Raw genomic sequence first — 20,652 nt, 5'->3', positions numbered from 1 at the left:
TGAAAGAATGCTCAACATCATTAATCATTAGAGAAATGCAAATCAAAACTACAATGACATATCATCTCACACCAGTCAGAATGGCCATCATCAAAAAGTCTAGAAACAATAAATGCTGGAGAGGGTGTGGAGAAAAGGGAACACTCTTGCACTGCTGGTGGGAATGTGAATTGGTTCAGCCACTATGGAGAACAGTATGGAGGTTCCTTAAAAAACTACAAATAGAACTACCATATGACCCAGCAACCCCACTAGTGGGCATATACCCTGAGAAAACCAAAATTCAAAAAGAGTCATGTACCAAAATGTTCATTGCAGCTCTATTTACAATAGCCCGGAGATGGAAACAACCTAAGTGCCCATCATCGGATGAATGGATAAAGAAGATGTGGCACATATATACAATGGAATATTACTCAGCCATAAAAAGAAACGAAATTGAGCTATTTGTAATGAGGTGGAGAGACCTAGAGTCTGTCATACAGAGTGAAGTAAGTCAGAAAGAAAAAGACAAATACCGTATGCTAACACATATATATGGAATTTAAGAAAAAAAATGTCATGAAGAACGTAGGGGTAAAGCATGAATAAAAACGCAGACCTCCTAGAGAACGGACTTGAGGTTATGGGGAGGGGGAAGGGTGAGCTGTGACAGGGTGAGAGAGAGTCATGGGCATATACACACTAACAAACATAGTAAGGTAGATAGCTAGTGGGAAGCAGCCGCATGGCACAGGGATATTGGCTCGGTGCTTTGTGACAGCCTGGAGGGGTGGGATAGGGAGGGTGGGAGGGAGGGAGACGCAAGAGGGAAGACATATGGGAACATATGTTTATGTATGACTGATTCACTTTGTTATAAAGCAGAAACTAACACACCATTGTAAAGCAATTATACCCCAATAAAGATGTTAAAAAAAAAAAGATGTGGCACATATATACAATGGAATATTACTCAGCCATAAAAAGAAACGAAATTGAGTTATTTGTAGTGAGGTGGATGGACCTAGAGTCTGTCATACAGGGTGAAGTAAGTCAGAAAGAGAAAGACAAATACCGTATGCTAACACATAACTATGGAATCTAAGAAAAAAAAAGTCATGAAGAACCTAGGGGTAAGACGAGAATAAACACACAGACCTACCAGAGAAAGGACTTGAGGATACGGGGCGGCAGAAGGGTAAGCTGTGACAAAGTGAGAGAGTGGCATGGACATATATACACTACCAAACGTAAAATAGATAGCTAGTGGGAAGCAGCCGCATAGCACAGGGAGATAGCTCGGTGCTTTGTGACCACCTAGAGGGGTGGGATAGGGACCGTGGTAGGGAGGGAGACGCAAGAGGGAGAGATATGGGAACATATGTGTATGTATAACTGACTCACTTGGTTATAAAGCAGAAAATAACACACCGTGGTAAAGCAATTATACTCCAAAAAAGATGTAAAAAAAAAAAAAAAGATAACATTTACAAACAAGCAAAAGTTAAGAGAATTCAGGACAACAAAAGCTAAAAGAACTTCCCTAGGCAGGAAAGAGAAGAGGAGGAAAACACCTACAATAACAAACCCAGAACAATTAAGAAAATGGCAAAAGGAACATACATGTCGATAATTAGCTTAAATGTAAATGGATTAAATGCTCCAACCAAAAGATATAAACCGGCTAAATGGATACAAAAACAAGACCTGTATATATGCTGTCAACAAGAGACCCACTTCAGACCTAGGGACACATACAGACTGAAAGTGAGGGGACGGAAAAAGATATTCCATGCAAACGGAAATCAAAAGAAAGCTGGAATAGCAATACTCATGTCAGATAAAATAGACTTTAAAATAAAGACTGTTATAAGAGACAAAGAAGGACACTACATAATGATCAAGGGATCAATCCAAGAAGAAGATATAACAATTATAAATATATTTGCACCCAACGGAGGAGCACCTCAATACATAAGGCAACTGCTAACAGCTATAAAAGAGGAAATCGGCAGTACACAATAACAGTGGGGAAATTTAGCACCTTACTTACACCAATGGACAGATCATCCAGACAGAAAGTTAATAAGGTAACACAAGCTTCAAATGACACAATACACCAGATAGATTTAATTGATATTTAGAGGACATTCCATCCAAAAACAGCAGCTTACACTTTCTTCTCAAGTGTGCATGGAACATTCTCTAGTTTAGATCACATCTTGGGTCACAAATCAAGCCTCAGTAAATTTAAGAAGATTGAAATCATATCAAGCATCTTTTCTGACCACAACGCTATGAGATTAGAAATCAATTACAGGGGAAAAAACCTAAAACACACAAATACATGGAGGCTAAACAATACGTTACTAAATAACGAAGAGATCACTGAAGAAATCAAAGAGGAAATCAAAAAATACCTAGAAACAAATGAAAACGAAAACACAACAACCCAAAAACTACGGGGTGCAGCAAAAGCAGTTCTAAGATGGAAGTTTATAGCAATACAATCCTAACTTAAGAAACAAGAAACATCTCAAATAAAAAACCTAACCTTACACATACAGCAATTACAGAAAGAAGAACAAAAACACCCCAAAGTTAGCAGCAGGAAAGAATTCAAAAAGATCAGATCAGAAATAAATGAAAAAGAAATGAAGTAAATGATAGCAAAGATCAATAAAACTAAAAGCTCGTTCTTTGAGAAGAGAAACAAAATTGATAAACCGTTGCCAGACTGATCAAGAAAAAAAGGGAGAAGACTCAAATCAACAGGACTAGAAATGAAAAAGAAGTAACAACTGACACTGCAGAAATACAACAGATCATGAGAGATTACTACAAGCAACTCTAATGCCAAAAAAATGGACAACAAGTAAGAAATGGACAAATTCTTAGAAATGCACAACCTTCTGATTCTGAAACGGGAAGAAATAGAAAATATGAACAGACCTATCACAAGTACTAAAATTGAGACTAAAAATCTTTCAACAAACCTAGGGGAAGACGGGAATTAAGATGCAGACCTACTAGAGAATGGACTTCAGGATACAGGGAGGGGGCTGGGTAAGCAGGGACAAAGTGAGAGTGTGGCATGGACATATATACACTACCAAACGTAAAATAGATAGCTAGTGGAAAGCAGCCACACAGCACAGTGAGATCACCTCGGTGCTTTGTGACCACCTAAAGGGGTGGGATAGAGAGGGTGTGAGGGAGGGAGACACAAGAGGGAAGAGATATGGGAACATACGTATATGTAAAACTGATTCACTTTGTTATAAAGCAGAAACTGACATGCCATTGTAAAGCAATTATACTGTAATAAAGATGTTTAAAAAAAAAAATCTTCCAACAAACAAAAGCCCACGACCAGTTGGCTTCACAGGCGAATTCTATCAAACATTTAGAAAAGAGCTAACACCTATCCTTCTCAAACTCTTCCAAAATATAGCAGAGGGAGTAGCACTCTGAAACTCATTCTACGAGGACACCACCATGCTGATACCAAGAGCAGACAAAGATGTCACAAAAAAAGAAAACTACAGGCCAATATCACTGATGAACATAGTTGCAAAAATCCTCAAAAAAATACTAGCAAATGGAATGCAACAGCACATTAAAAGGATCATATACCATGATCAAGTGGGGTTTTTCCCAGTAATGCAAGGATTCTTCACTATACGCAAATCAATGTGATACACCATACTAACAAATTAAGGAGAAAAACCATATGATCATCTCAATACATGCAGAGAAAGCTTTCAACAAAAGTCAACACCCATTTATGATAAAAAAAAAACCTCTAGAATGTAGGCAAAGAGGGATCTTGCCTCAATATTATAAAGGCCATACATGGCAAACCCACAGCCATCATCATCTTCACTGGTGAAACACTGAAACCATTTCCACTAAGATCAGGAACAAGACAAAGTTGCCCACTCTCACCCCTCGTTTTCAACATAGTTTTGGAAGATTTAGCCACAGCAATCAGAGAAGGAAAAGAAATATAAGGAATACAAATTGGAAAAGAAGTAAAGCTGTCAAAGTTTGCAGATGACATGATATTATACATAGAGAATCCTAAAGATGCTGCTACCAGAAAACTACTAGAGCTAATCAATTAATTTGGCAAAGTAGCAGGATACAAAATTAATGCACACAAATCTCTGGCATTCCTATACACTAATGATGAAAAATCTGAAAGTGAAATCAAGAAAACACTCCCATTTACCATTGCAACAAAAAGAATAAAATATCTAGGGGTAAACCTACTTAAGGAGACAAGAGACCTGTATGCAGAAAATTATAAGACACTGATGAAAGCAACTAAAGACGGTACAAACAGATGGAGAGATATACCATGTTCTTGGATTGGAAGAATCAACATTGTGAAAATGACTCTACTACCCAAAGCTATCTACAGATTCAGTGCAATCCCTATCAAACTACCTCTGGCATTTTTCACAGAACTAGAACAAAAAATTTCACAATTTGTGTGGAAACACAAAAGACCCCGAACAGCCAAAGCAATCTTGAGAACGAAAAACGGAGCTGGAGGAATCAGGCTCCCTGACTTCAGACTATATTACAAAGCTACAGTAATCAAGACAGTATGGTACTGGCACAAAAACACAAATATAGATTAATGGAACAGGATAGAAAGCCCACAGATAAACCCAGGCACATATGGTCACCTTATCTTTGATAAAGGAGGGAGGAATGCACAGGGGAGAAAGGACAGCCTCTTCAATAAGTGGTGCTGGGAAAACTGGACAGTTACATCTAAAAGAATGAAATTAGAACACTCCCTAACGTCATACACAAAAATAAACTCCAAATGGATTAAAGACCTAATTGTAAGCCCAGACACTATCAAACTCTTAGAGGAAAACATAGGCAGAACACCCTATGACATAAATCACAGCAAGATCCTTTTTGACCCACCAGCTAGAGAAATGGAAATAAAAACAAAAATAAACAAATGGGACCTAATGAAACCGAAAAGCTTTTGTACAGCAAAGGAAACCATAAACAAGACCAAAAGACAACCCTCAGAATGGGAGAAAATATTTGCAAATGAAGCAACTGACAAAGGATGAATCTCTAAAATTTACAAGCAGCTCATGCAGGTTAGTCCCAAAAAAACAAACAACCCAATCCAAAAATGGGCAGAAGACCTAAATAGACATTTCTCCAAAGAAGATATACAGACTGCCAACAAACACATGAAAGAATGCTCAAGATCATTAATCATTAGAGAAATGCAAATCAAAACTACGATGCAATATTATCTCACACCAGTCAGAATGGCCATCATCAAAAAAATCTACATACTTTAAGTGCTGGATGGATGTGGAGAAAGGTAACCCTCATACAGTGTTGTTTGGAATGTAAATTGGTACAGCCACTATGGAGAACTGTATGGATGTTCCTTGCAAAACTAAAAATAGAAGTACCATACGACCCGGCAATCCCATTACTGGACATATACCCTGAATAAACCATAATTCACAAAAAGTCATGTACCACAATGTTCACTGCAGCTCTATTTACAACAGCCCAGACATGGAAGCAACCTAAGTGTCCATCGACAGATGAATGGATAAAGAAGATGTGGCACATATATACAATGTAATATTACTCAGCCATTAAAAGAAACGAAATTGAGTTATTTGTAGTGAGGTGGATGGACCTAGAGTCTGTCATACAGAGTGAAATAAGTAAGAGAAAAATAAATACTGTATGCTAACACATATATATGGAATCTAAAAAAAAAAAAAAGGTCATGAGGAACCTAGGGGCAAGACAGGAATAAAAATGTAGACCTACTAAAGAATGGACTTGAGGACACGGGGAGGGAGAAGGCTAAGCAGGGAGAAAGTGAGAGAGTGGTAGTGTATATATGGACATATATACACTACCAAATGTAAAATAGATGACTAGTGGGAAGCAGTCCATAGCACAGGGAGATCAGCTCCGTGCTTTCTGATCACCTAGACGGGTGGGATAGGGAGGGTTGGAGGGAGGGAGATGCAAGAGGGAAGGGATATGGGTATATATGTATATGTATAACGCATTCACTTTGTTATAAAGCAGAAACTAACTCACCATTGTAAAGCAATCATACTCCAATAAAAACGTTAAAAAAAGAACTTTTAAGAGAGAAGGATCAAATGAAGACCATGCATTATTAAGTAAGTGGTCAATGAATTCTTGACCAGAGGGAGCTATTAGCATGATATCCTCATATGAGACACTGAATAGGCAGCTAGTGAACCATATTTAAAAGGCATACTTGAAGGTTGTTTTTTCTCAGCAAAATAAATAGTTCTCATTATTTGAGGTAATCTTGTCATGTATCTAAGGAATAGAAAGAGTATAGGAAGTGGAAGAGAGACATTATGAAATATTTGAGAGCCAGGAATGATCCAAAGGAGTTACAAATACCTAATCTTATAAGAAAATAAACGCAAGAGAGAAAGATTCATTGTTCATTGGAAAATTCCCATAATTGTGTTAAGTCCCTTAGGGTTCATGTCCAGCACATTAGGCATGTTATAATTGAACTGTTGAGAAACAAATTAAAAATTTAATGACCTCTCTTCCCTTTGGAAGTACACTTAGTTCCCTATTACCAATGCTGCCCAAACTCATAATATCATTATCTAATCAGCACTTAATGGCCCACTCTTAGCGTGTCTAATTTTAGATAATTAATGTGCATGTAAAAAGCCTCATAAATGTTTTATTTTCATATGCTACATGTTGGAAAAATATGAGCAGTCTACTACTAGATCTTTACTTTGGAGACTCCCAAGATCTTGGTATTTTTGCAAAGAATAAGCATCTTGTGTGTTTTGTGTCTACATGGACAAATTTGTGCAACACAACTATTTTCTTCTGCTCAAGCTCTAATCTCCCCCTACTCTGTTGGCCACCTTTTTGAATGTCACTGGAAAGAATAAGAAAGTAAACAAATAGAAAAAAAATCTATTTTATAATCACAATAGGATTCAACTTGCAAATGCTAAAATTACACACCAATTTTAACTAAATTGTTGTTTTTTCATCCAAAGGTAATCACAGGAGTACATTTGTACATTTTGTCTCATCCACTTTTTCATAAAAAATCCTTCTAGCTGTGAGTCTAAATCTTCTTTAAACACTTTCCCTAAATGGAGATTCTATTACCTCTTTCATAATTCAGTTACTTTTTCTTCCTTGTTCATTTCTTGGCTGCCTAGTTTTTCCCCTACACAAACTTCTCCTGAGTTAATATGTTTTAAGGTGTAAAGTTTGTACTCAGAGCTGTTCCATCCTTATCTGCTTCTTAGCATCCATGCCCTTCTTTAAGGTACCTCTCTCAAGGCCTGCCAATCTCTTTTATCATAGTTACTTGCTGAGTCAAGAATATTTGGGAAGACTCAGAATAATTTCATTCCAAAGGCCTCAGACATAGGGGTCGTGTTATAAAATAAATTTGTTTTAAGGGAAAGGGGACAAAGGGTTGTCACAAAGCAGGGAAATGAAGCATGGTTATGGTTAAGAGTATGACGAGGGGGTGGAGTCAAGATGGTGGTGTGGGAAGACACGGAGTTCATGTCTCCCCACTACTAGAGCCATCTGCAGGACGCTGGTGGGGGACCTTGACACCCAAGGAGATGGGAGGAAAACCGAAGCAAACCTGTAGGACGTGGGGGGATTGAAGGGGGAGGAAAAAGTGGAGGCCAGACTGGACCAGCATCCCTGAGGGGTGGCTAAGAGGGAGGAGGGGTTCACATGCCTGGAGGGACCCTTGGCGTCTCAGATCAGGGAGGTGTGTGCCCAGCGTATCCCCAGCCCAGTGGTCCGGGGAAGTCGCCTGGTTCTCAGGCTGGGTCCTACATCCTCAGAGGTGCCCTCCAGGCCACGTTGGTCCTGGGAGCATAGGAGGGAGGCCAGGACAGAAAAGGAGAGGCAGGTGGGAGGGGCCCTCCAGGACCAGAGGAGCAGGAGAAAGAGCAGAGAGCATGTGCCCCACCACATAGGCCCAGGAAGCCTGCTGAGCTCTTAGGCCAGGTTCCCCTCCTTTCAAAGCCCCCTACAGCCACGTGGGTACTTGGGGCATTGGAGGGAGGCAGGAGAGATCAGGAGAGGCAAGTGGGAGGGTCTCTTTGGGAGCAGGATAGGAATGGAGGACATTTGCCCCACCCACACACTGCACTCCCAGGTGGGGTCTCCCACCCTCTGAGACCAGAGGCATACCTGGTCCCTTTCTGTTCCATTGAGCATAAGCCCCACCCCCCACACTCGTTTCCAGCTTTCTGGGTCCTAAGCATAGGCCCCGTCCACCACCCAAAACCCACCCTTGCTTAGGCCCTGCCCTCCACAACAAAGGACTTTTCAACTTTCTTTTTTTCTCTTCCTCCTCTTTTTACCACTATGGTTCTATTTTACCTTCTGGTTGTTGTTTCATCTACATTTTTATTTTTATATTCTTTCTAACATATCTGTTAGTTTCCTAGTGTCATTTTATTTTATACCTTGTTACTGTTCCTTTTTTTTTTTTTTTTGCCATCTGATGCAACTTGTGGAATCTTAGATCATGAGCCAGGGGTCAGGCTGAAGCTCTTGCAGTGGGAGCTCTGAGTCCAGACCACTGGACTAACAGAGAACCTCAGACTACAGGGAATATTCACTGGAGTGAGGTTTCCCGGGGGTCATCATCTCAGCACGAAGACCCAACTCTATGCAACAGCTGACAAACTCCAGTGTTGGAAGCCTCAGGTCAAACAACCAGTAATGTAGGAACACAATCCCAATCAAAAAAAAAAAAAAAAATGAGAGAGCAAAATATATGTCACAGATGAAGAAGCAATGTAAAAACCTACAAGCCCAAATAAATGAAGAGGAAAAAGGCAATCTACCTGAAAAAGAATTCAGAGTGATGATAGTAAAGATGATCCAGAATCTCGGAAATAAAATGGAAGCGTGGATTGAGAAAATACAAGAAATGTTTAACAAAGATCTAGAAGAACTAAAGAACAAACAGAGATGAACAATGCAATAACTGAAATGAAAAATACACTAGAAGGAATAAATAGCAGAATAACTGAGGCAGAAGAACAAATAAGTGAGCTGGAAGACAAAATGGTGGAAATAACGGCCAAGGAGCAGAATAAAGAAAAAAGAATGAAGAGAATTGAAGATAATCTCAGAGACCTCTTGGACAACACTAAATGCATCAATATTCAAATTATAGGGGTCACAGAAGAAGAAAATAAAGGGTCTGAGAAAATATTTGAAGAGATTACAATGGAAAACTTCCCTAACATGGGAAAGGAAATAGTCACCCAAGTCCAGGAAGCACAGAGAGGCCCATACAGGATAAACCCTAGGAGAAACACACCAAGGCACATATTAATCAAACTAACAAAAACTAAATTCAAAGAACAAATATTAAAAGCAGCAAAGGAAAAACAAAAAATAACATAAAAAGGAATCCCCGTAAGGTTATCAGCTGAGTTTTCAGCAGAAACTCTGCAGGGCAGAAGGGAGTGGCAAGATATATTTAAAGTGATGAAAGAGAAAAACATACATTCAAGATTACTATACCCAGCAAGGATCTCATTCAGATTTGATGGAGAAATCAAAAGCTTTTCAGATAACCAAAAGCTAAGAGAATTCAGCACCACCAAACCAGCTTTACAACAAATGCTAAAGAAACTTCTCTAAGCGGGAAACACAACAGGAGAGAAAGACCCATAAAACAAACCCAAAACAATTAAGAAAAAGGTAATAGGAACATACATATTGATAATAACCTTGAATGTAAATGGATTAAATGCCCCAACCAAAAGACACAGACTGGCTGAATGGATACAAAAACAAGAGCCATATATATGCTATCTACAAGAAACCCACTTCAGACCTACAGACACATACAGACTGATAGTGAAGGGATGGAAAAAGATATTCCATGCAAATGGAAATCAAAAGAACGCTGGAGTAGCAATACTCATATCAGATAAAATAGACTTTAAAATAAAGACTGTTGCAAGAGATAAGGAGGGACACTACATAATGATCAGAGGATCAATCCAAGAAGAAGATATGACAAATATAAATATTTATGCACCAAACATAGGAGCACCTCAATATATAAGGCAAATGCTAACAATGATGAAAGGAGAAATCGACAGTAACACAATAATAGTAGTGGACTTTAACACCCCACTTACACCAATGAACAGATCATCCAAACAGAAAATAAATAAGGAAACACAAGTTTTAAATGACACAACAGACCACATAGATTTAATTGATATTTATAGAACATTCCACCTGAAAGTGGCAGAAAACACTTTCTTCTCAAGTGCACATGGAACATTCTCCAGGATAGATCACATCTTGGGTGACAAATCAAGCCTTGGAAAATTTAAGAAAATTGAAATTGTATCAAGCCTCTTTTCTGACCACAACACTATGAGACTGGAAATCAATTACAGGAAAAAAAAACTGTAAAAATAAACAAATACATGTAGGCTAAACAGTGCACTACTAAATAACCAAGAGATCACTGAATAAATCAAAGAAGAAAATTAAAAAATGAATAGAAACAAATGACAATGAATACACAATGAGCCAAAACCTTTGGGATGCAGCAAAAGCAGTTCTAACAGGGAAGTTTATGGCAATTCAATCTCACCTCAACAAACAAGAAAAATCTCAAATAAACAATCTAACCCTACACCTAAAGCAGCTAGAGAAAGAAAAACAATGAAAACCCGAAGTCAGTAGAAGGCAAGCAATCTTAAAAATCAGAGCAGATATAAATGAAATAGAAATGAAGAAAACAATAGGAATGATCAATAAAACTAAAAGCTGGTTCTTTGAGAAGATAAACAAAAATTGATAAACCCTACATCAAGAAAAAAAGGGAGAGCACACAAATCAATAAAATTAGAAATGAAAAAGGAGAAATCACAACTAATACCACAGAAATACAAAGGATTACAAGAGAATACTACAAACAACTATGTGCCAGTAAAATGGACACCCACAAAGAAATGAACAAATTTTTGGAAAGGTACAATTTTCTAAGACTGAGCCAGGAAGAATTAGAAAATATAAACAGACCTATCACAAGTAATGAAATTGTAGCTGTAATTAAAAATCTTCCAGCAAACAAAAGTCCAGGACCAGATGTCTTCACAGGCGAAGTCTATCAAACATTTAGAGAAGAGCTAACACTGATCCTTCTCAAAATCTTCTCAAAAAATTGCAGAGGGAGGAACCCTCCCAAAATCATTCTACGAAGTCACCATCACTCTGATACCAAAATGAGAAAAAGATATCACAAAAAGGGAAAATTTTAGACCAATATCACTGATGAATATAGATGCAAAACCCTGAACAAAATACTAGCAAACAGAATCCAACAGCACACTGAAAGGATCATATACCACAATCAAGTAGGATTTAACCCAGGGATGCAAGGATTCTTCAATATACATAAATCAAATGTGATACACCACATTAACAAATTAAGGAATAAAACCATACGATCATCTCAGTAGATGCAGAAAATGCTTTTGACAAAATTCAACACCCATTTATGATAAAAACTCTCCAGAAAATGGGCATAGAAGGCAACTACCTCAACATAATAAAGACCATATATGACAAACCCACAGCAAACATCATACTCAATGGTGAAAAACTGAAAGCATTTCTACTAAGATCAGGAACAAGACAAGGATGTCCAGTCTTATTCAACATAATTTTGGAAGTCCTAACCACCTCAATCAGAGGAAAAAAATAAATAAAAAGTCTACAAATTGGAACAGAAAAAGTAAAACTGTAACTGTCTGCAGATGACATGATACTATACCTAGAAAATCCCAAAGATGACACCAGAAAACTACTAGAACTAGTCAATGAATTTGGTAAGGTTGCAGGATACAAAGTTAATGCACAGAAATCTCTGGCATTCCTATATACTAACAACGAAAAGTCAGAAAGAGAAATTAAGGAAACAATTCCATTTATCATCACAACAAAATGAATAAAATATCTAGGAATAAACCTACCTAAGGAGGAGAAAGACTTGTACTCAGAAAACTATAAAATATTGATGAAAAAAATCAAAGATGACATAAACAGATGGAAATTTATACCATGTTCTTGGATTGGAAGAATCAGTATTGTTAAAATGACTATACTACCCAAAGCAATCTACCAATTCAATGCGATCCCTATCAAACTACCAATGGCATTCTTCACAGAATTAGAACAAAAAATTTTACAATTTCTATAGAAACACAAAAGAACCCAAAGAGCCAAAGCAATCCTGAGAAAGAAAAATGGAGCTGGAGGAATCATGCTCCCTGACTTCAGATTATACTACCAAGTAATCCAAACAGTACGGTACTGGCACAAAAACAGAAATATAGATCAATGGAACAGGATAGAAAGCCTAGAGATAAACCCACACACATATGGTAACCAAATTTACGACAAAGGAGGCAAGAACATACAATGGAGAAAAGACAGCCTCTTCAATAAGTGGTGCTGGGAAAACTGAACAACTACATGTAAAAGAATGAAATTAGAACATTACCTAACACCATACACAAAAATAAACTCAAAGTGGATTAGAGACCTAAATGTAAGACCAGACACTATAAAACTCTTAGAGAAAAACACAGGAAAAACACTCTTTGACATAAACCACAGCAAAATCTTTTGTGACCCACCTCCTAGAATAATGAAAAAAACAAAATAAACAAATGGGACCTAATTAAACTTAAAAGCTTTTGCACAGCAATGAAACCATAAACAAGATGAACCATAAACAAATCTCCAAAATATACAAACAGCTCATGGAGCTCAATATCAAAAAACAAACAATCCAATTAAGAAATGGGTGGAAGACCTAAATAGACATTTCACCAAAGAAGACGTACAGATGGCCAAGAAGCACATGAAAAGATGCTCAACATCACTAATTATTAGAGAAATGCAAATCATAACTACAATGAGGTATCACCTCATGCCAATCAGAATGGCCATTATCAAAAAATCTAGAAACAATAAATGCTGGAAAGGGTGTGGTGAAAAGGGAACCCTCCTGCACTGTTGGTGGGAATGTAAATTGTTACAACCACTATGGAGAACAGTATGGAGGTTCCTTAAAAAACTAAAACCAGAACTACCATATGACCCAGCAATCCCACTACTGGGCATATCCACAGAGAAAACTAATGCAAAAAGAGACATGGACCACAATGTTCATTGCAGCACTATTTACAATAGCCAGGACATGGAACCAACCTAAAAGTCCATTGACAGATGAATGGATAAAGAAGGTGTGGTACATATATACAATGGAATATTACTCCACCATAAAAAGAAACAAAATTGAGTTATTTCTAGTGAGGTGGATGGACCTAGAGTGTGTCATACAGAGTGAAGTAAGTCAGAAAGAGAAAAACAAATACCATATGCTAACATGGATTCCATGCATATACATGGATTCTAAAAAAAAAAAAAGGTACTGATGAACCTAGTGGCAGGGCAGGAATAAAGACGTAGACGTAGAGAATGGACTTGAGGACATGGGGTTGGGAGGGGGAAGCTGGGGCAAAGTGAGAGTAGCATCAACATATATATACTGTCAAATGTAAAATAGCTAGTGGGAAGCAGCAGCATAGCACAGGGAGATTAGCTCCGTGCTTTGTGACTTCCTAGAGGGGTGGGATAGGGAGGGTGGGAGGGAGGCTCAAGAGGGAGGGGATATATGTATGCATATGGCTGATTCACTTTGTTGTACAACAGAAACTAACACAGTATTGTGAAGCAATTATACTCCAATAAAGATCTATTTAAAAAACATAGTATGGCGAGAGGGATCTGGCTCAAGATGGCATCACAGGAAGATTCTGGGCTCACCTCCTCCCATGAACGCACTGAATCTGCAGCTACATATGGCACAACTTCCTCTGAAAAAACTCTAAAAATTGAGCAATTCCTATGCATCTGGTGAATGAGAAAAGACCACATCAAAGTGAATAGGAGAGGTTGGGACCCAATCTCACCAATATACCCCACCCTCAGTGTGGCAACCCACAATTGGGAAGGAACTCAAAACCCAGAGCTTCTCCATAAAGAGCAAAGGGTTTGAACATTTTGAATCAGGTAACCCAACTTTTACGACCTGCACTTGGGAGATGAGCCACCAAAACATCTAGTTTTGAAAAGCAACAATTCTTGAGTCCACGAGACCCTCAGCCTCTAGCAATCTGAGAAACAGCTCTTAAAGGGCTTGTGTGCTTGAATTCAGTTGCCCCAGGGTCCAGTGCAGAAACAGCCAATCAAGACGTACCCATACTTTATGTGAATGAGGCTCATTTGTTAATTTTAAAGTGTTGACCTGAGGGACAGGCATCTAATTTAGAACACATCTAGGGGCCTGCTAGCTGGCGGGCACCATCTTCACATTCTCACTCTGCCTCATATTAGCCAGCAGGTTCCATATTTTTTCTTCCTGCAGATGACATCTACACACTCTCCCTCTGCCTTGTTCAAGCTGGCAGGTGCCATCCTTTTTTCTTTTTTCTTGTCGGCACCATGTATATGTTCTCCATCTGCTATGGGTACCATCTTCATGCTTTCCCTCTGCTGTGATCCAGAGCACCAGAATCTCACAGAGGAGAGCTTTTACATGTGTCTGGTGCCTGAGTTTTTGAGGCTTCCCCTGGGATACCCTTTAGTCATCTGGCTCTGGAGGCCAAGAGGGCTTGTGATTCTAATCCCCATGGGACTATAAGATTCAGAGAGACAGTTCTTGGCTGACTACCACTTCCAAGGCACTGCATAGACAGAAGACTTAAATACACCCCCATTCTTTCTGTGAAAGAAGCCTGTTTACTTGTCCTGGCACTTCAGTCTGAGGGGCAGTCTTTTGGTTTGTCACACAACTAGGGTCCTTTGGAAACGTTCTCAGGGAATGGAGCCTCGTGAACTTAACCTTTGCACTCACCCTCTGCCTTGCAATAGATCACCAGTATCTCTCAGAAAGGAACTTATACTCTTGTCTGCCACTCTGATTTTTGCATCTGCAAACACCTAACATCACCTAATTCTGATGGCCAGTGGGACTTATGCTCATGGGTCCCACAGGACTGTAATCGATGGAGAAAGAGTTCTTAAACAGCTATTCCCCCACCCTGAACCCCACCCCTAGCACAGCAAGGGGCAACAGATCCAGGAGCTCAGTCTTTCTGTGAAAGTGATCAGTTAGCTTACTATCACAGCTGCAGTCTGAGGGGTAGGCTTGTAATTAAACACACATCTAAGGGTTCACCATAATCCTTGTAAGAGAAATTGGAGGACAGGCACTATCTTCACACTTTCCCTTGGCTGTACTCCAGAGTGTTAATATCTCCTGGGGGGAGCTTTTATATGCACCTAGTGTCACAGTTTTTATAGCTGTGCCTTACTTTTTGTGACTGTTGCCCATGGGATCCCTTGATTGCCTGACTCTGGTGGTTGGGGGGACTTGGATTCTTGAGCCCGATGGGATTTGTAACAATTGCAGAGACAGTTATTGGCAGGCTACCACCGTTAGGGCATAGTGAAAACAGCAGACTGGAAAATACCGCCAGTCTTTCTGTGAAAAAGGCCTATTTGCTTGTCCTAGACCTTTGGCCTGGGGGCAGGCTTCTGGTTTGGCACACATCTAGAGACCTATGGAGGTCCTTTCAGGGACCATAGCCCAGGGGACACAATCTTTGTGCTTTTTCTCTGCCCCACTACAGCTCACCAGTAGCTCCCAGAGAGTAGCTTGTACCCTTACCTGGAACCCTGATTTTTGCAACTGCCACCCAGGAGATACCAACAGATCACCTGGCTCTGGTGGCCAGCAGGGATTATGTTTGTGGTCCCATAAGATGGTGTATATTTACATACTTTAAAAAGCTGCTGCCTGAGGGTCTGGTTTCCACCTGCCTGAATCTAGGTGTTGACTGAGATCTTCCCCTTTAGGACACTGACAGGTCTTAGTACAACCTCAACCTCAGAGCCATTAAAAATAAAATGGGCTGCTTGGGCAATCAAAAAATAATCAAGAGTTATGGCAAGATTGAAAGATAAGTTTCATCTCCTACACAAGGCTACTCCTTCAAGACTGGGAGAGGTCGCTATTTATCTGATGCATAGAAACCAACACAGAGAATCAAGAAATATGAAGAAACAGAGAAATATGTTCCAAATGAAAGACAAAATAAAACCTCAGAACAAAACTTTAATGAAATGGAGGTAAGTATTTTACCTTATAAAGAGTTCAAAGTAATGGTCATAAAGATGATCAGAGAACTCAGGAAAAGTATGAACACACTAAGAACTTTAACAAGAGACAGAAAATATTAAAAAATGCCAAATAGAAGTCACAGAGCTGGGGACTGGAGACAAAGTGGCAGATTAGAAGGAACTTGAGCTAACCTCTTTTCATGAACACACCAAAATCACAACTAACTGCTGAACAACCATTGATAAAAAAGACTGGAACCTACCAAAAAAAGATAGATATTCTACATCCAAAGACATAAAGATGAAACCACAATAAGACAGTAGGAGGGGCACACTTGTGATATAATCAAATCCCATACCATCCAGTTGACAACCCACAAACTGGAGAATAATTACATCACAGAATTTCCCCCACAGGAGTGGGAGCTCTGAGCCCCACATCAGGCTCCCCAGCCTAGGGGTCTGGTGTTAGGAGGAGCCCCCAGAGCATCTGGCTTTGAAGGCGAGTGGGGCATGATTGCAGGAATTCCTCAGGACTGAAGGAAACAGAAACTCCACTCTTTGAGGGTACACATAAGGTCTCTTGCACACCAGGATACAGGGCAAAAGCGGTGACTTCATAGGAGCCTGGGCCTGACCTACTTGCTGATCTTAGAGGGTCTCCTGGGGAGAATGGTGGCTCGCTCTGGGATCATAAAAGCTGGTGACAGACATATTGAGGACTGTGCATCTATGTGAACTCTTGCTGGAGGCAGAAAAAAAAAACCCTTGCTTGGGTCATTAGCACCAAGACCTAGCCCCACCCAACAGCCTGCAGGGTTCAGGGCTGGGATGCTTCAGGTCAAATAACCAACAGTGCAGGAACACAGCCCCACCCATCATCAGAAAGGCTGTGTAAAGACTTCCTGAGCCCACAGCCACCTCTAGACACACCTCTTGACACAGTCCTGCCCACCAGAGGGCCAAGACACAGTTCCACCCACCAGTGGGCACACACCAGCCCCTCCAACAAGTAAGCCTGCACAAGCCTCTAGACTAGCCTCATCCACCAGGGAACAGACACCAGAAGCAAGAAAACTACAACCCCACAGCCTGTGGAATAGTCTGCAAACACAGGTCAGAACCTACCCTGGGACCAGCTAGTCCCTGGCCCTTGGGTGACGAGAGGGGAGGGCATTGCTGGGATACATAGGACATCCCCTACAGAGGGCTACTTCTCCAAGTCAAGAAAAGTAACAAACCTACTACAAACATAAAAACATAAATAGAAATTTAAACAAAATGAGACGGCAAAGGAATATGTTCCTTCCAGATGAAGGAACAAGATAAAACCCCAAAAGAACAACTAAGTGAAGTGGAGATAAGCAATCTACCCAAAAGAGTTCAGAGTAATAAGCATAAAGATGATCCAAGAACTTGGAAAAGGAATGGATGCACACACTGAGAAGTTACAAGTTTTTAACAAAGAGTTAGAAAATATAAAGAACAATGAAACAGAGTTGAAAAATACAAAAACTGAAATATACACTTGAAGGAATCAATAGTAGAATAAATGAGGTAAAAGGACAGATCAGTGAACCGGAAGACAGTGTGGTTGAAATCACTGCCACAGAACAAAATATAGAAAAAAGAATAAAAAGAAATGACGACAACTTAAGAGACATTTAGGACAAGGTCAAACGCACTAAATTCACAATATAGGGGTCCCAGATGGAGAAGAGGGCAAGAAAGAGCCTGAGAAAATATTTGAAGAGATAATAGCTGAAAACTTCCCTAACATGGGAAAGAAAACAGTCACCTAAGTCCAGGAAGTGCAGAGAGTCCCAGACAAGATTAACCCAAGGATGAACATGCCAAAACACACAGTAATCAAATTGACAAAGATTAAAAACAAAAAGAAAATATTAAAAGCAATAAGGGAAAAGCAACAACATACAAGGGAATCCACATAAGACTATCAGCTGATTTTTCAGCAGAAACACTGAAGGCCAGAAAGGAGTTGCATGATATATTTAAAGTTTTGAAAGGGAAGAAACCACAACCAAGAATACTCTATCCAGCAAAGTGCTCATTCAGACTCGATGGAGAAATCAAAAGCTTTACAGACAAGCAAAAGCTAAGAGAATTCAGTACCACCAGACCAGCCTTGCAAAAAATGCTAAAGGAACCTCTCTAAGTGGAAAAGGTCACAACTAGAAATAAGAAAATTATGAAATGGGAAAGCTCACAGGTAAAGGGAAACATACAGTAAAGGAAAGAAACCATCCACATACAAATATGATACCAAAACAAGTGACTGAGGAGAGTACAAATCCAGGATATTTGAAATGCATTTTAAATTAAGAGATCAGAAACCTAAACCAACCATGTTTATATACAAAGTGCTATACCAAAACCTTATGGCAACTGCAAAACAAAAATGTATAATAGATATACACACAAAAAAGAAAAAGGTATCTAAACAACACTAAAGATAGTCATCAAATCACAACAGAACAGAACAAAAGAGGAAAGAAAAAATACCCTATAAAAACAAGTCCATAACAATTAACAAACTGGCAATAAGAACATACATATTGATAATTACCTTAAATGTAAATGGATTAAATGCTCCAACCAAAAGACACAGACTGAGTAAATGGATCAAAAACAAGACCCGTGTATATGGTGCCTACAAGAGACCCACTTCAGATCTAGAGACGCATACAGACTGAAAGTGAGGGGATGGAAAAAGGTGTTCTGTGCAAATGGAAATCAAAAGAAAGCTGGAGCAGGAATACTTAGATCAGACAAAACAGACTTTAAAATAAAGACTGTTACAAGAGACAAAGAAGGACACTACCTAATGATCAAGGGATCAATCCAAGAAGAAGATATAACAATTGTAAATATATATACACCCAACATAGGAGCACCTCAATATATAAAGCAAATGTTAACAGACATAACATTTTGGATCACTGAATGCCAAACAGGAAATTAAAAAAAAAAACCTAGAGCCAAATGAAAATGAAAACACAACAATTCAAAATGTACAGGATGCAACAAAAGCAGTTCTAAGATGGAAGTTTATAGTGATACAAGGTTACCTCAGGAAACAAGAAAAAGCTCAAATGAAAAAACCTAACCTTACACCTAAAGCAACTAAAGAAAGAAAAACAAACAAAACCCAAAGTTAGTAGAAGAAAACAATCATAAAGATCAGACCAGAAATAAATGAAATAGAAACAAAGAAAACAATAAAAAAATTAATGGAACTAGTTCTTTAAAAAGATAAACAAAATTGAGAAATCTTTAGGCAGACTCATCAAGAAAAAAGAGGGAGAGGGCCCAAATCAATAAAATTAGAAACAAAAAAGGAGAACTTAGAACCGACACCACAGAAATACAAAGGACGATAAAAGACTACTACAACCAACTGTATGCCAATAAAATGAACAACCTAGAAGAAACAGACAAGTTCTTAGAAAGGTACAGTCTCCCAAGACTGGACCAGGAAGAAATAGAAAATATGAACAAATTACAAATACTGAAATTGAATCTGTGATTTAAAAGCTCCCCAAAAAAAGAAGTCCAGGACCAGATGGCTTCACAGGCAAATTCTATCAAGTATTTAGAGAAGAGATAACCCCTATCCTTCTGAAACTACTCCAAAAAAATTGCAGAGGAAGGAACACTTCTGAACACATTCTATGAGGCCACCATCACCCTTGTACCAAAACTAGATAAAGATACCACAAAAAAGGAAAATTATAGGCCAATATCACTGATGAACATAGACATAAAAATCCTCAACAAAATACTAGCAAACCAAATTATTCAATTCGGATCATACACCATGTCAAGCATGATTTATCCCAGGGATGCAAGGATTTTTCACCATCAATCAGTGTGATACACCACATCAACATATTGAAAACTAAAAACCTTATGATCATCTCAGTAGATGCAGAAGAAGTTTTGACAAAATTCAACACCTATTTATCATAAAAATCCTCAAGAAAGTGGGCACAAAGGGAATGTACCTCAACATAATAAAGGCCATATAATAAAGCTAACATCACTCTCAACAGTGAAAATCTGAAAGCATTTCTTCTACGATCAGGAACAAGAGAAGGATGTCCACTCTCACCATTTTTATTCAACATAGTTTTGGAAGACCTAGCCACAGCAATCAGAGAAGAAAAAAGAAATAAAAGAAATCCAAATTCAAAAAGAAGTAAAATTGTCACTCTTTGCAGATGACATGATACTATACATAGAAAATCCTAAAGATGTCACTAGAAAACTACTAGAGCTAATCAATAAACTTAGTAAAGTCACAGGATACAAAATTAATACACAGAAATCTCTTGCATTCCTATACACTAACAACAA

The sequence above is a fragment of the Stenella coeruleoalba genome (genome assembly GCF_951394435.1).
Source record: "Stenella coeruleoalba genome assembly, chromosome: 4".
Classification (NCBI taxonomy): Eukaryota; Metazoa; Chordata; class Mammalia; order Artiodactyla; family Delphinidae; genus Stenella; species Stenella coeruleoalba.
Note: the sequence above shows the minus strand (reverse complement) of the source record.